This window comes from Mobula birostris, chromosome X (genome assembly GCF_030028105.1).
Source record: "Mobula birostris isolate sMobBir1 chromosome X, sMobBir1.hap1, whole genome shotgun sequence".
In the NCBI taxonomy this organism is placed as follows: domain Eukaryota; kingdom Metazoa; phylum Chordata; class Chondrichthyes; order Myliobatiformes; family Myliobatidae; genus Mobula; species Mobula birostris.
The window spans coordinates 69,911,081-69,925,512 of NC_092402.1; the positions used below are offsets into that span (position 1 = coordinate 69,911,081).

General features: G+C 43.8%; 1 protein-coding gene across 9 annotated transcripts in view; it reads left to right on the forward strand.

The window, feature by feature from the left end:
* The window catches only part of LOC140191620 (polypeptide N-acetylgalactosaminyltransferase 6-like), an 84,461-nt gene that overhangs the window by 29,407 nt on the left and 40,622 nt on the right, over positions 1 to 14,432 (forward strand). For 5 of the 9 annotated variants that reach the window (XM_072249182.1, XM_072249177.1, XM_072249179.1 and 2 more), the window contains one exon: positions 10,827 to 10,908. The exons of the other annotated variants lie outside the window; for them this stretch is intronic. The gene's annotated coding sequence lies outside the window, so the exon portion shown is untranslated. The remainder of the gene's footprint in view (positions 1 to 10,826; positions 10,909 to 14,432) is intronic. 9 annotated transcript variants of the gene reach the window in all.

The following is a 14,432-nucleotide window of genomic DNA, read 5'->3' on the forward strand; positions in this document are numbered from 1 at the left end:
TTGGAAATTATTATATTCTCATTCAGCAGTCAATCATTTCTCTCAGTGCTTGACTCAATAATTCATCCAACTTCTGTTTCAATCAACACAATAGCTCCTTTAGATGGGGATCAAAGAATCGATTCTTCTTTCAGAAGTGCTAGGGTGGGAGGAATTTGATACCATGCAGGTGTGGTCACAGTAGTTTCGATACTGGACTAGGAAGCTGAAAATCAAACAATCGAGGTAGTATGTTGTAATTTGTGGACTATCAAGTCATTCTGGTCGGAATACAGTTTATTCTTATTTAGAGATGTAACACCCCTTCCAGTCCTTTGAGCCATGTCGCCAGCAACCCACTGATTTAACCCTAGCCTGATCACAAAGACCAATTAACCTATTAACTGTTAAGTTTTTGGACTGTGGGAGGAAATCAGAGCACCCAGAGGAAACACGCATGTTCACAGGAGGGACATACCAACTCTTTATAGATGAAGTCGGAATTGAACTCTGACCCCTGAGCTTTAATAGCGTTTCACTAACTGCTATGCTACTGGGGCGCCCCAAGCTGATTTTTGATGACTTCCCAAGTAGCTTGGCAAGCCCCATAAATGTGATAAGAAATAAGCAAAGTAATTGTTATGTATTGAAGGCCAAACCTGTTGGATAGTTGTCCCTTTCAATACAATACCCATTATATCTGAACTTGCATTTAAGGAGCATACAATGCTTACATCCACACTCTTTGCTTTTAAGCAACATTTATTAGTTTAAATATTTGTACCTTAAAAGAAAATCAAGTGAGTCCTGATGAAGGGTCTCGGCCTGAAATGTTGACTGTTTATTCCCCTCCATAGACGCTGCCTGACCTACTGAGTTCCTCCAGCAATTTGTTTGTATTGCTTAAGGTGAAGCACCAAGTCCCAGAACTATTCTGGTTGCGCACAAGTACTGCTGACATTAGTCCTTTGAAAGATTAACAGTGACAAGCTAACTTTTTTTTATTTGGTTCAGCCCTGCACCAGTTCCCAGTCCTGACCCCTTAATGGTAATATTCAATGGTCAATGTTTAGTAACATTTGCTATTGAGGTTTGCTATTGTGGTTTGTCATTTATCTAAACGTTAATTGTAGCCTTGTAACTTTCCCTTGTGTTGATTCCAGGGAGTCCTGTTGCCAAAAATAAGTACTGCTCTTGTGGATGCTCAATGCAGCCTTTTGCTAAAGTGGTGCTGTAATGGGTTATTCATTGTGAATCAGCAAATGATGTCACAATGGTTCCCATTCTGAATCTTCTTGGCTGCAGTGTGGGGATGCAAGAGGAGGAACTGTGCTGAATGTTGCTGCAGTCAGATTTCTCTTCACTTCTTGAGTGGGAAATGACTGGTCTCTGCACATTCACAACTTCATCGCGGGGCTCTTGAATCCCAAACTGCTTGAGGTTTGCTCTTGTAGCTTGTGATTTGCGTAAATTTTGTTTGCAGTCTTGTAACTTACTTGTCAGTGACTATTACGAACCCTCCTTAACTATGATGTATGCATGAATATTTTAAATGTTTTTAATTAAAAATCTCAGTCTTTTTATTTCAAACCTCTCATCACTGAAGCTTTTCCTGAACAGGACCCCTTTGTGCTTTATACTGAGCAACACAAATTCATCAAAGAAAGTGTGTCAGAGTAGCACTCTTCTCCTTTTTAGGTTTGAGCTCCTCCACTGAGAATGGTGATAATTTCACGATAATTGAGTTTCTCTTGCCACAACTCCCTTCCTTTTAAGGGTAAACCATTTCTGGTGGCAACCACAAGTGCAGTGATGACAAAGAGCAACTGGACTCTTGCCAGCAGTGTCCTATCCAGAGCAGAATCTGACCAATAATGACAAATAGCTCAATAAGACTTTTCTGAAGTGGACCTGTGATGTCGCCTCCAAGCAAATCTTTAGGCTACAGGCCTGCCATAAATGTAATCTGCCCAATAAAGTCAAACTGTCCATGACAAATGTTGAGGAGGGGTTCCCAATCTTTTTGACACCATTGACCAATACCAATAAGCAAGGGGTCTGTGAACCCCTAAATGTAGAGGAAGTTGTGACAAAGGCTCTGCTTTTCTCCTTCCTCGAAGACATAATAATGATTAACAACACCTCACAAGGCTGTTTCTCCATTTATTTCCCTTTTCTTACTTGACACATGTTTAAGCAGAGACTACTGATTATCCACAATTACTAAGTAAAGATGTCGTATCACTGTTGTGTAGAGCCTTGTTGATACTGCGCCAAGAGTATTTTCTTAGGTTTTGGTCTCATTACCTTAAAAAGAAAGAAGAAAATACTTCCCATGGAGAGAGTGCAGCAAAAAAATCACTTGGCTGGTTTTGGGAATGGTGGTTTGCTGTATGAGGTGAGGTTGAGTAGATTTGGTCTGTATTCTCTGGAATTCAGAGGAATGAGGAGTCAGCTCATTAAAACTTACAAGGCCTGAGACAGTGTGGATGTTACCCCTGGCTGATGAATATTGAACCAGGAGATCACAGTCTCAGAATATATTCAAGACTGAGATGGGAAAAGGGTTCTTCACTCGGAGGGTGATAAGTGTTTGGAATTCTTTGCCTCAGAGGCTATCAGGGTTTGGCCAGTGAGTCCATTCAAATAGAGATCAATGGATATTAAGCGGAGATGGGGGCTGTTCAGAACTGGGTGCAGTTGAATGCCAACTTGTAGATGGATGGAATTTCTCAATTTTAACCCAAAACCAATTGATTCCTCTGCTAAATGACAGGAATGTCAGACTTACACCTGGGTACTTATTCATCAGTGTTGTCATAAATAACTTCTGCAATCATAACTCTACAAAAACCAGGTGACAATCTCGTTACTGCTTTAAAAGCTCGTCTGCTTGCCACCCAGACAGATCATTCCACGCACAAGTACATTGGGGTAGTACAAAGAGATTTAAAAAGAGTGCGGAATAAATGTATTGAATAGCTGTGCTGAAAGTAGCTTGCAAAGAATAACCATGGTCCCGTGTTTGGGTTGCCTAAGTGCGTGTCCTGCCTGGTTTGAAAAAACTGATCCACCTTCCAACCAGAGATCTTGTTACCTTTTTATTTGGTTTTTGCAGAAGCTAATTCCCCAAAAAGTACAAAAAGCACACGTGCAAACAAACCCATTTTTCTATTGCCTTGCTGTGTGTGTGTGTGTGGAAGTGGGTTGGCAGAGTGAGAAGAAGAAACAGTAGACTGAATGGAACTGGGGAGTAAGTAGGGGAAGTGGATAGACCTGGCACTGAACAGTTTTTTCTCATTTGTGGACATAGTTTTCATGCCAACATTTATTGTCTATCCCTATTTGCTCTTTGCTGAGCCATTTCCGAGTTTATGGTTAACTGGTTGCTCTAGAGTTGCATATTGGGTAAGGATGGTGGATTTCCTTTCAACAGTCTAGTGCCTTTATCACTATCATTAATTACAATGACTTCTTTGTTCAAGATTGACTTAATTTAAATTCCCTGGCTACTGGTAGTAAGATCCATGTTTGTCACCGGTTGGTAGTGTAGTTCTTTGGATGTTCAACTGGCAACCACTATGTTATCATACCCTTGGTGTGGACGTAGATGATGCAATTCTGTTGCATTGGGTATGAATATCATCAGATCATCTGAACTTGCTCTGAGGTTGGGGAGGGACACGGCTTCAGTGCCTCTCTATTACAGTCTGATCCCCATTTTATGTCCTCTACAACCTACCCTTAATTCTTTCATTTTAAAAAAAAACGAAGTTTTCAATGTGTGGGTATTGCTGGCAAGGCTAGGGAATTGCTGGTCCCCAGTTACCCTAGAAAGGTGGAGAGAGCAAAAGAAATAGAAGCAGGAAGAGGACATTAAGCCCTTCATGCCTGCTCTGCCATTCAGTATGATCATAGCTGATCTCTAATGTATAGATTTACCTCTGATGCAGAAGGAGATCATTCAGTCCAACTTCTGGCTCTTGGCAATCTCATTCTCCAGCATTCTCCATGACCTTTGCTATCTCATGCTCATTAGTGCATCCCCTCCCTCTGGATTTTCCCATCACCCACCCACACTCGGGGAAAATTATACCAGCCATTTTAACCTACCAATAGGTCAGTACTTGGGCTATAGGAAGATGCCAGAGAACCTAGGGTGGGGTCACAGGGAAAACCGTGCCAGAGGTCAGGATTAAACCTGGGTTGCTGAGGTGGTATCACCAACCAATGCACCACTCTGCTGCCAAAGTCTGTACCGCAGTGCCACTTTAGAACATAAAACAGGCCCTTCAGCTCACGATGTTGTTCTGAACCAATTAAATTAACCACCAAATGGCTAACTAACTCATCTCTTCTGCCTACACAATGTCCAATTCCTTCCATTTTCCTCACACTCACGTGCCTGTCTAAATGACTCTTAAAAGTCCCTGATGTACCTGCCTCTACCACTGCCCCAGGCAGCGCATTCCAGTCACCAACGCCTGTTTTTATTTTTAAAAAACTTGTCCCTCACATCTCCTTTTGAAATGACCTCCTGCATGCCCATTGGTATTAGGAATTTCAACCCTGGGATAAAGATGCTGTCTACTCTACCTCTGCCTCTCACATTCTTATAAACCTCCATCAGATCTCCCCTCAGCCTCCGCCGCTCCAGAGAAAACAACCCAAGTTTGTCCAACATCTCGTTATAGCACATGCCCTCTAAACCAGGCAGCATCCTGGTAAACCACCTCTGCACCCTCTCCAAAGCCTCAACATCCTTCCTATAGTGGGGCGACCAGAACTGTATGCAATACTAAAGATGCGGCCTAACCAGAGTTCCATAAACCTGCGACATAATTTCCTGACCTTTGAACTCAGTGCCTCAACTAATAAAGGCAAGCATGCCATATGGCTTCTTAACCACCATATCTACCACTTTCAGGGAACTATGAACTTGGACCCCGAGATCCCTCTGCTCATCAACACTGTGAAAGGTCTTGCCCTTAACGGTGTACTGTCTTTTTACAGTTGCCCTACTAAGGTGCAACACCTCACATTTATCAGGGTTAAACTCCATCTGCCATTTCTCTGCTCATATCTGCATATCGTGTTGCATTCTTTGCCCAGTTTTCTGCACTGTCCACCACTCCACTGATCTTGGTAACATCTGCAAATTTACTAACCCACCCATCTGCATATTCATCCAGGTCATTTATAGACATCACAAACAGCAGAGGTCCCAGCACAGATCCCTGCAGAACACCACTGATCACAGACCTCTAGCTTGAATAAGTCTCTTCAACCACTACCCTCTGTCTTCTATGGGCAAGCCAGTCCTGAACCCAAACAGCCAATTCGCCATGAACCCCATGCATCTTAATCTTCTGGATGAGCCTCCTATGAGGGACCTTGTCAAACAGTTTAATAAAATCCACATAGACAATGTCTATAGCTCGATCTTCATCAATTACTCTTGTCAAAAAACTCAATTAAGTTAGTAAGACATGACTTGCTGCGCACAAAGCCATGGCTTTCCAAATGCTCATAAATCGCTGAGTGTGTGCCTTCAGGCTTCTGTACCTCCTACCTGACGGTAACAGTGAGAAAAGGGCATGTCCTGGGTGCTGGAGGTCTTTAATAATGGACGCTCCCTTTCTGAGACACCGCTCCCTGAAGATGTCCTGGGTACTTTGTAGACTTGTGCCCAAGATGGAGCTGACCAGATTTACAACCTTCTGCAGCTTCTTTCGGTCCTGTGCAGTAGCCCCTCCATATCAGATAGTGATGCAGTCTGTCAGAATGCACTTCATACTTCATACTCCATAAATCTGAGAGCCTGGAAACTGTTCGAGGCAGCATTAGCCCTATAAATTCAGTGCAGCATAAGAGGTACTTTTTGTTGACAGCTGACTGTTTATAGGAATACTGTTTTAAGATGGAAGGGGGCAGGTGGGTGGGGCTGCCAATTTAAATAACTATTGTGTCAATCAGAGAGAAGTTTTGTTTTTAATTAATTTAAATACTGAGTAATTGTGGATCATATTTGGTTTTGAGAGGTTTTAGTCTTTGTAACAGGAGAAGCTAGCACCAAATCTGCTAAAATATTTGTGATTCTACCATGTAATCTGGCCTATCAGGTTTCCATGTTTCAGAGATTAATTTTGAGCACTAGATTATTTTTTTTTTAAAATAATTTATTTTGCACGTAAATAAAAAAGCCATAATGTATGAGCCGGAGTAGATTTATGGTTACTTCAGACTGCTCCACCGTTTAATGATCAGATGTTTGGCAAGGCTTCTACTTCCTTGTCCGTTTTATTTTCTTCCCCCAAATCCTGAACTTGCCTCGATCCAAAAATCTATCTGTATCATTCTTGAATGATTCTGCCTTTCTGGGAATTCCAAAGATTTGTAATCCTCAGAATAAGTTCCCCCTCCTCTATATCTTGTTCTATAATCATGCGCCGATTGTGGAGTTCCTCTGGAGGTGGGACCTCCACTCAGCATTTATACTGTCAGGCAGCCTCGAAGCCGTGTGACTCAGTAACCTCACCGATCATTGTTCTAAATCCCAGTGAGTTCGGGCCCATTCTGTTCAGATTCAGGGGAGGCTCGCTTTTAGTTCTATTTCTTTTCAAATGGTCCTTAAGTGGTTTTGTGAATTGCGTTGTGAGAATTTCCAGTAATCTTGTAGTTTCCTGCCTCGTGTTGTATGAGATGGCTGAAATAACTGCCTGAAATTAAATTTGTTCACAAGGTGCGGACATTGCTGATGACTATGTTTCCACACATTAGAGGCCATTTGGCCTGTCATGTTTATGCTGGCCCACAGAGCAATCCTGTTCCCACAATTTTTCTCGAAGTGATTCTCCCTACATTTCCATCAATTCTGCAAACCACCTTGATAATGAGGAAATTCACAGTGGCCAATTGATCTACCAGCCCGCTCATCTTTGGGATGTGAGACGAAACGGGAGCCCACAGGAGAAATTCTGCACCCTTTTTTTTTTCTCCAAACATACCCTTGCTCATTGCAGCCAAAAAGTTCTATTCAAAAGGTTCAAAGGAACATCTAAACAAGCCTGATGCATTTTGGAAAGAAGTCCCGTGGTCTGATGAAGTTAAAATAGAACTTTTTGGCCGCAATGAGCAACGGTATGTTTGGAGGAAAAAGGGTACAGAATTTCATGAAAAGAACACCTCTCCAACTGTTAAGCACGGGAGTGGATCGATCATGCTTTGGGCTTGTGTTGCAGCCAGTGGCACAGGGAACATTTGCTGGTAGAGGGAAGAATGAATTCAATTAAATACCAGCAAATTCTGGAAGCAAACATCACATCATCTGTTTAAAAAAAAAAAAAAAAAGCTGAAGCTGAAAAGAGGATGGCCTCTACAGCAGGGTAATGAACCTAAACACACCTCAAAATCCACAATGGACTACCTCAAGAGGTACCCAAACCCAGGTCCAAGAAGATGAAGGTAGCTGAAAAGTGACAAAACGCACAACAAAATGCATGCCCTAACATCACATCAGCAGCAGTGAACTTATCACATGACTATTGGAATCCAGGTTTCCCCCTACCACTTAATAAATGGCGATAAGAGAAAGGTATCTTTCATTAGCAAGGGGAACATCCTTCTACCCTTGCCACTGCTATGAATGGAACAGTAATCTATAGAAGTTCCCCTACTGTCACATTATTACACCACATAAATCAAATTAACTTGCCTACCAGGGATTCTTGTTCACTTCAAGTTAACAGAAAATCTCTCAGTTGAACCATGAGGGCTAAAATCAAGAGTCTAATTTATTTACAAGGTAACTAACCAGCTACAGAAGCATTATACTTGCACTAAACCAGTAAGGTCGAAATCTTTACTGTTCGTTATAAGCTTCTGACAATGTCGTGGTCACTGAGGTCCTTCAGAGAAGGAATTCTGCCCGGTCTGGAACATGTGACTCCATATTCACCACTGTAGTTCACCCTCAACTGGCCTCGGAAATTCTCCGGGGCAGCACGTTTAATAGAGCTGCTGTCTCACCACTCCAGCAGTGCGGGCTCAATTCCATTTTTCTGCTTTTCCAAAAGGAGGCTTATTCAGGGATTACAGGGTCACATTCATACAGTATTAGGGTACTTCACGGAACACACTGTTTAAAGATTCAAATGTAACATGGTCATTACTATCCAGATCACAGTTGAGCACCTTTGGTGCCCACCACTCCTGGAAATCCCCTGTTGTACCAAGGATGCTGCACGCTCCTTCTCCAGACACAGACATAGGTGTAGGCAATTGACTCGGGCAGAACCCGGACTGCTAAATGGTCACCTTGACCAGGCCAAGGAGCAAACCCACCCAAACGACCCACCCCTCTCTGGACTGGCTGACCAAAGGTCAGAAGCATGGGACTGAACCAATACACCACGGCTGTCACAGACTTTATAAAAACAGTTGTGGACGAGTGTGGCCCTGCAAAATCATTCAGAGTCTTCCCTAACCAAAAGCCCTGGATGAACCAAGAGATCCGCAATCTGTTGAGGGCCATTTCAGTGTCATTCAGGTCTGGCAACCAAATAATATACAAGAGGTCCAGGTATGATCTCCAGAAAGCCATCTGATGTGCAAAATGGCAATTCCAGACCAAATTTGAATCTTTGAAGGATGCTCGACAGCTGTGGCAGGGCCTGAATGGCAGCACCTCCTACAAAGTGAAACCAAGTGACAAAGGTTGCTCCCCGATGAACTCGATTCCTTTTATGCTCAGTTTGACCATCAAAACATGGAGGTACCTTCACAAGCTCCCACAGCCTGCTGATGACCCTGTGATTTCAGTCTCTGAGCCATCCTTCAGGAGGGTGAACCCACGAAAAGCATCCGGCCCAGACGGTAACTGGCCAAGTGCTAAAGACCTGTACTGACCGACTGGCTGGAGTGTTCACTGAGATCTTTAAACTCTTTCTTCGGCAGTGTGAGGTACCAATCTGGTTCAAGCAGACTTCAATTATACCAATGCCCAAGAAGAATGTGGTAACCTGACTCACTGACTAACGTCCAGTAGCACTTACTTCCAGTGTGAATATCTGGACAGCAATGATGCATATATCAAGATGCTCTTCATTCAAAACTATCATAAGAACATAATAAGAACATAAGAAATAGGAGCAGGAGTAGGCCATCCGGCCCATCGAGCCTGCCCCACCATTCAATAAGATCATGGCTGATCTGTCTGTAACTCAGCTCCATCTACCTACCTTTTCCTCATAACCCTTAGTTCCCCTACTATATAAAAATCTATCTAACTGTTTCTTAAATATATTTAGTGAAGAAACCTCAACTGCTTCCCCGGGCAGAGAATTCCACAGATTCACCACTCTCTGGGAAAAACAGTTTCTCCTCATCTCCGTCCTAAATCTTCCCCCCTGAATCTTGAGGCAACGTCCCCTAGCTCTAACCTCACTTACCAATGGAAACAACTTTCCTACCTCTATCATATCTATCCCTTCCAAAATTTTGTATGTTTCCATAAGATTCCCTCTCATTCTTCTGAATTCCAGCGAGTACAGTCCCAGGCGATTCAATCTCTCCTCATAGTCTAACTCCCCTCATCTCTGGAATCAACCTGGTGAACATCCTCTGCACTGCCTCCAAAGCCAGTATATCCTTCCTCAAGTATGGAGACCAGAACTGCACACAGTACTCCAGGTGCAGCGTCACCAGTACCCTGTACAGTTGCAGCATGATGTTCCTGCTCTTGAGTTCAATCCCTTTAGCAATAAAGGCCAGCATTCCGTTTGCCTTCTTAATAACCTGTTGTACCTGCAAGCCAACTTTTTGCGATTCATGCACAAGCACTCCCAAGTCCCTCTGCACAACAGCATGCTGCAAAACTAATCAATAAGCTTCAAGACCTTGGCCTCAATTCCTCCTTGTGCAACTGGATTCTCAATATCCTCATGGATTGGCAATATCATCTCCTCCACAATTTCCCTCACCATAGGTGCACCACAAGCTGTGTGCTTAACTACTTGCCCTATCCTTATGATTTGTGAGGCTAAGCACAGCTATAATGCCATATATAAATTTGCCAACAACACCACTGTCGTAGGCTGAATCAAACATGGTGATGAATCAGCATATAGGAGGGAATTGAAAATCTGGCTGAGTGGTGCCACAACAACAACCGCTCACTCAATGTCAGCAAGACCACGGAGGAGGAAACCAGAAGTCCATGAGCCGCTCCTCACCAGGGAATCAGTGGTAGAGAGTGTCAGCAACTTTAAACACCTCAGTGTTATAATTTCAGAGGATCTGTTCTGGGTCCAGCATGCAAGTGTTATTATGAAAAAAACACAGCAGCACCTCTACTTTCTTAGGAGCCTCAGTACCTACACTACCAGCTTCAGGAACAGTTATTAACCTTTTACCATTGGGCTCCTGAACCAGAGGGGATAACTTCACTTGCCCCAACACTGAACTGCTCCGACAACCCATAGACTCACTTTCACGGGCTCTTCATCTCATGTTCTTGATATTTACTGCTTATTTATTATCTCTTATTTTTCTTTTTGTATTTGCAGTTTGTTATCCTTTGCACACTGGTTGTTGTTCGTCCCGTTGAGTGTGTCTTTCATTGATCCTATTGTGTTTACTGTGATTACCCACAAAAAAAATTATCTCAGGGTTGTATATGTCAACATACAGTGGCATGCAAAAGTTTGGGCACCCCGGTCAATATTTCTGTTACTGTGAATAGCTAAGTGAGTAAAATATGAACTGATTTCCAAAAGGCATAAAGTTAAAGATGACACATTTCTTTAATATTTTAAGCAAGATTACTTTTTTATTTCCATCTTTTACAGTTTCAAAATAACAAAAAAGGAAAAGGACCCGAAGCAAAAGTTTGGGCACCCTGCATGGCAGTAGTTAGTAACACCCCCTTTGGCAAGTATCACAGCTTGTAAATGCTTTTTGTAGTCAGCTAAGAGCCTTTCAATTCTTGTTTGGGGGATTTTCACCAATTCTTCCTTGCAAAAGCCTTCTAGTCTCTGTGAGATTCTTGGGCCATCTTGCATGCACTGCTCTTTTTGTGGTCTATCCACAGATTTCTTAATGATGTTTAGGACAGGGGACTGTGAGGGCCATGGCAAAACCTTCATGACCACATGATGTTCGTTTCTTTCCACATCCCAAGAGTGTGCTTAATTGGCCACTGCAAGTTACTACTTGGTGTAGCTTAATGATAAACAAAATCAAAGTGGGATCAGAGAGAATAAATTGCAGGGCTGCAAAGGAATGAAGAAACCTGATAGGCTAAAGGTCCTCCTGTGTTGTTACAATAAAACGGCATTTAGAGCTGGAAGAAGACTGGGAACTAGTGAGAGCTTTCACGTGACCCAATTTAGCCAGTATGCAGACTCCCTGCTGTGTACACCTCATTTTCATGCGTGGCCTCCCTTTAAATGCATCTGTACTATTCACTTCAACCACACCCTGTGGTAGCAAGTTCCACATTCTCACCACCCTCAGGGTAAATATGTTTCATCCGATTTCCCTATTTGATAACCTTGTGATTATCTTATAATGACGGCTGTGTTCTCCCTATGCATACAGATGTTCTCTATGTATCCACTCCATTAAAATCATTCATAGTTTTGAAGATCATGATTGATTAGGCCAACTTTTCCGAGGTTCATCCTTGTATATAACTTCACATTTCTAGCATTATCCTTGGGAGTCTTCTGTGCACCAGCTCCAGTGCACGTGTCCTTTATTGTATAAAAATGGTAACCTGAATGATCAAGTCCCACTAGTGTGGTCAAGCTAAGTTTCAAGCAACACACACCAAAGTTGCTGGTGAACGCAGCAGGCCAGGCAGCATCTCTAGGAAGAGGTACAGTTGACGTTTTGGGCCGAGACCCTTCGTCAGGACTAACTGAAGGAAGAGTTAGTAAGAGATTTGAAAGTGGGAGGGGGAGGGGGAGGGGGAGATCCAAAATGATAGGAGAAGACAGGAGGGGGAGGGATGGAGCCAAGAGCTGGACAGGTGATTGGCAAAGGGGATATGAGAGGATCATGGGACAGGAGATCTGGGGAGAAAGGAAAGTGGGGAGAACCCAGAGGATGGGCAAGGAGTATAGTCAGAGGGAGAAAAAGGAGAGTGAGAGAAAGAATGTATGTATATAAATAAATAACGGATGGGGTACGAGGGGGAGGTGGGGCATTAGGAGAAGTTAGAGAAGTCAATGTTCATGCCATCAGGTTGAAGGCTACCCAGACAGAATATAAGGTGTTGTTCCTCCAACCTGAGTGTGGCTTCATCTTTACAGTAGAGGAGGCCGTGGATAGACATGTCAGAATGGGAATGGGATGTGGAATTAAAATGTGTGGCCACTGGGAGATCCTGCTTTCTCTGGCGGACAGAGCGTAGGTGTTCAGCAAAGCGGTCTCCCAGTCTGTGTCGGGTCTTGCCAATATATAGAAGGCCGCACCGGGAGCACCGGACGCAGTATATCACCCCAGCCAACTCACAGGTGAAGTGTTGCCTCACCTGGAAGGACTGTCTCGGGCCCTGAATGGTGGTAAGGGAGGAAGTGTAAGGGCATGTGTAGCACTTGTTTGGCTTACAAGGATAAGTGCCAGGAGGGAGATCAGTGGGGAGGGATGGGGGGGGGGACGAATGGACAAGGGAGTTGCGTAGGGAGCGATCCCTGCGGAAAGCAGAGGTGGGGGAGGGAAAGATGTGCTTGGTGGTGGGATCCCGTTGGAGGTGGCAGAAGTTACGGAGAATAATATGTTGGACCCGGAGTCTGGTGGGGTGGTAGGTGAGGACCAGGGGAGCCCTATTCCTAGTGGGGTGGCGGGAGGATGGAGTGAGAGCAGATGTACGTGAAATGGGGGAGATGCGTTTGAGAGCAGAGTTAATGGTGGAGGAAGGGAAGCCCCTTTCTTTAAAAACGGAGGATATCTCTCTCGTCCTGGAATGAAAAGCCTCATCCTGAGAGCAGATGCAGCGGAGACGGAGGAATTGCGAGATGGGGATGGCATTTTTGCAAGAGACAGGGTGAGAAGAGGAATAGTCCAGATAGCTGTGAGAGTCAGTAGGCTTATAGTAGACATCAGTAGATAAGCTGTGTGCAGAGACAGAGACAGAAAGATCTAGAAAGGGGAGGGAGGTGTCGGAAATGGACCAGGTAAACTTGAGGGCAGGGTGAAAGTTGGAGGCAAAGTTAATAAAGTCAACGAGCTCAGCATGCGTGCAGGAAGCAGCGCCAATGCAGTTGTCGATGCAGCGAAGGAAAAGTGGGGGACAGATACCAGAATAGGCACGGAACATAGATTGTTCCACAAAGCCAACAAAAAGGCAGGCATAGCTAGGACCCATACGGGTGCCCATAGCTACACTTTTAGTTTGGAGGAAGTGGGAGGAGCCAAAGGAGAAATTATTAAGAGTAAGGACTAATTCCGCTAGACGGAGCAGAGTGGTAGTAGAGGGGAACTGATTAGGTCTGGAATCCAAAAAGAAGCAGAGAGCTTTGAGACCTTCCTGATGGGGGATGGAAGTATATAGGGACTGGACATCTATGGTGAAAATAAAGCGGTGCGGGCCAGGGAACTTAAAATATCGAAAAGTTTCAGAGCGTGAGAAGTGTCACGAACATAGGTAGGAAGGGATTGAACAAGGGGGGATAAAACCGTGTCGAGGTATGCAGAAATGAGTTCGGTGGGGCAGGAGCAAGCTGAGACAATAGGTCTGCCAGGACAGGCAGGTTTGTGGATCTTGGGTAGGAGGTAGAAACGGAAAGTGCGGGGTGTGGGAACTATAAGGTTGGTAGCAGTGGATGGGAGATCCCCAGAGCTGATAAAGTTGGTGATGGTGTGGGAGAGATGCTGCCTGGCCTGCTGCGTTCACCAGCAACTTTGATGTGTGTTGCTTGAATTTCCAGCATCTGCAGAATTCCTGTTGTTTGCGAAGCTAAGTTTCAATGCAGGTTTAATACTCACTTTTCAATTCTTTCCCCTGAAATAAACCTGAATACTTGATTTTCTTTTTTTTTGTTTGTTTGGTCTTGTTAACTGTGCAACTCTTAGTCATTGGTGCATTCATCCTTTGAGATCTTTGCTCCTCACGCAGGCTGTAGTCATTTAAGTAATAAGTGACCTCCCCCATTCTCCTGGCCAAAATGTACTGCCTCGCATAGATCTGTGTTGAATTTCCTTTGCCCACTATGCAAGTTTATGGTGCCCTCATATGATTTGTTGCACTCAACCTTGATACTGACCAGTGTCCCCAATCTGATAGTATTTGGAAATTTTTAAAAAGTGCTTTTGATTCTAGAGTCTAAATCATTAATGTAACAGTGTGAGCAGCCATGGTCCCATCACTGGTCACCATGTTCTTGCTATAAGTAGCAACCTTTTGACTCCCAATTTGCATTGCAGTCATCTAGCAATCCATTTTGCCGACT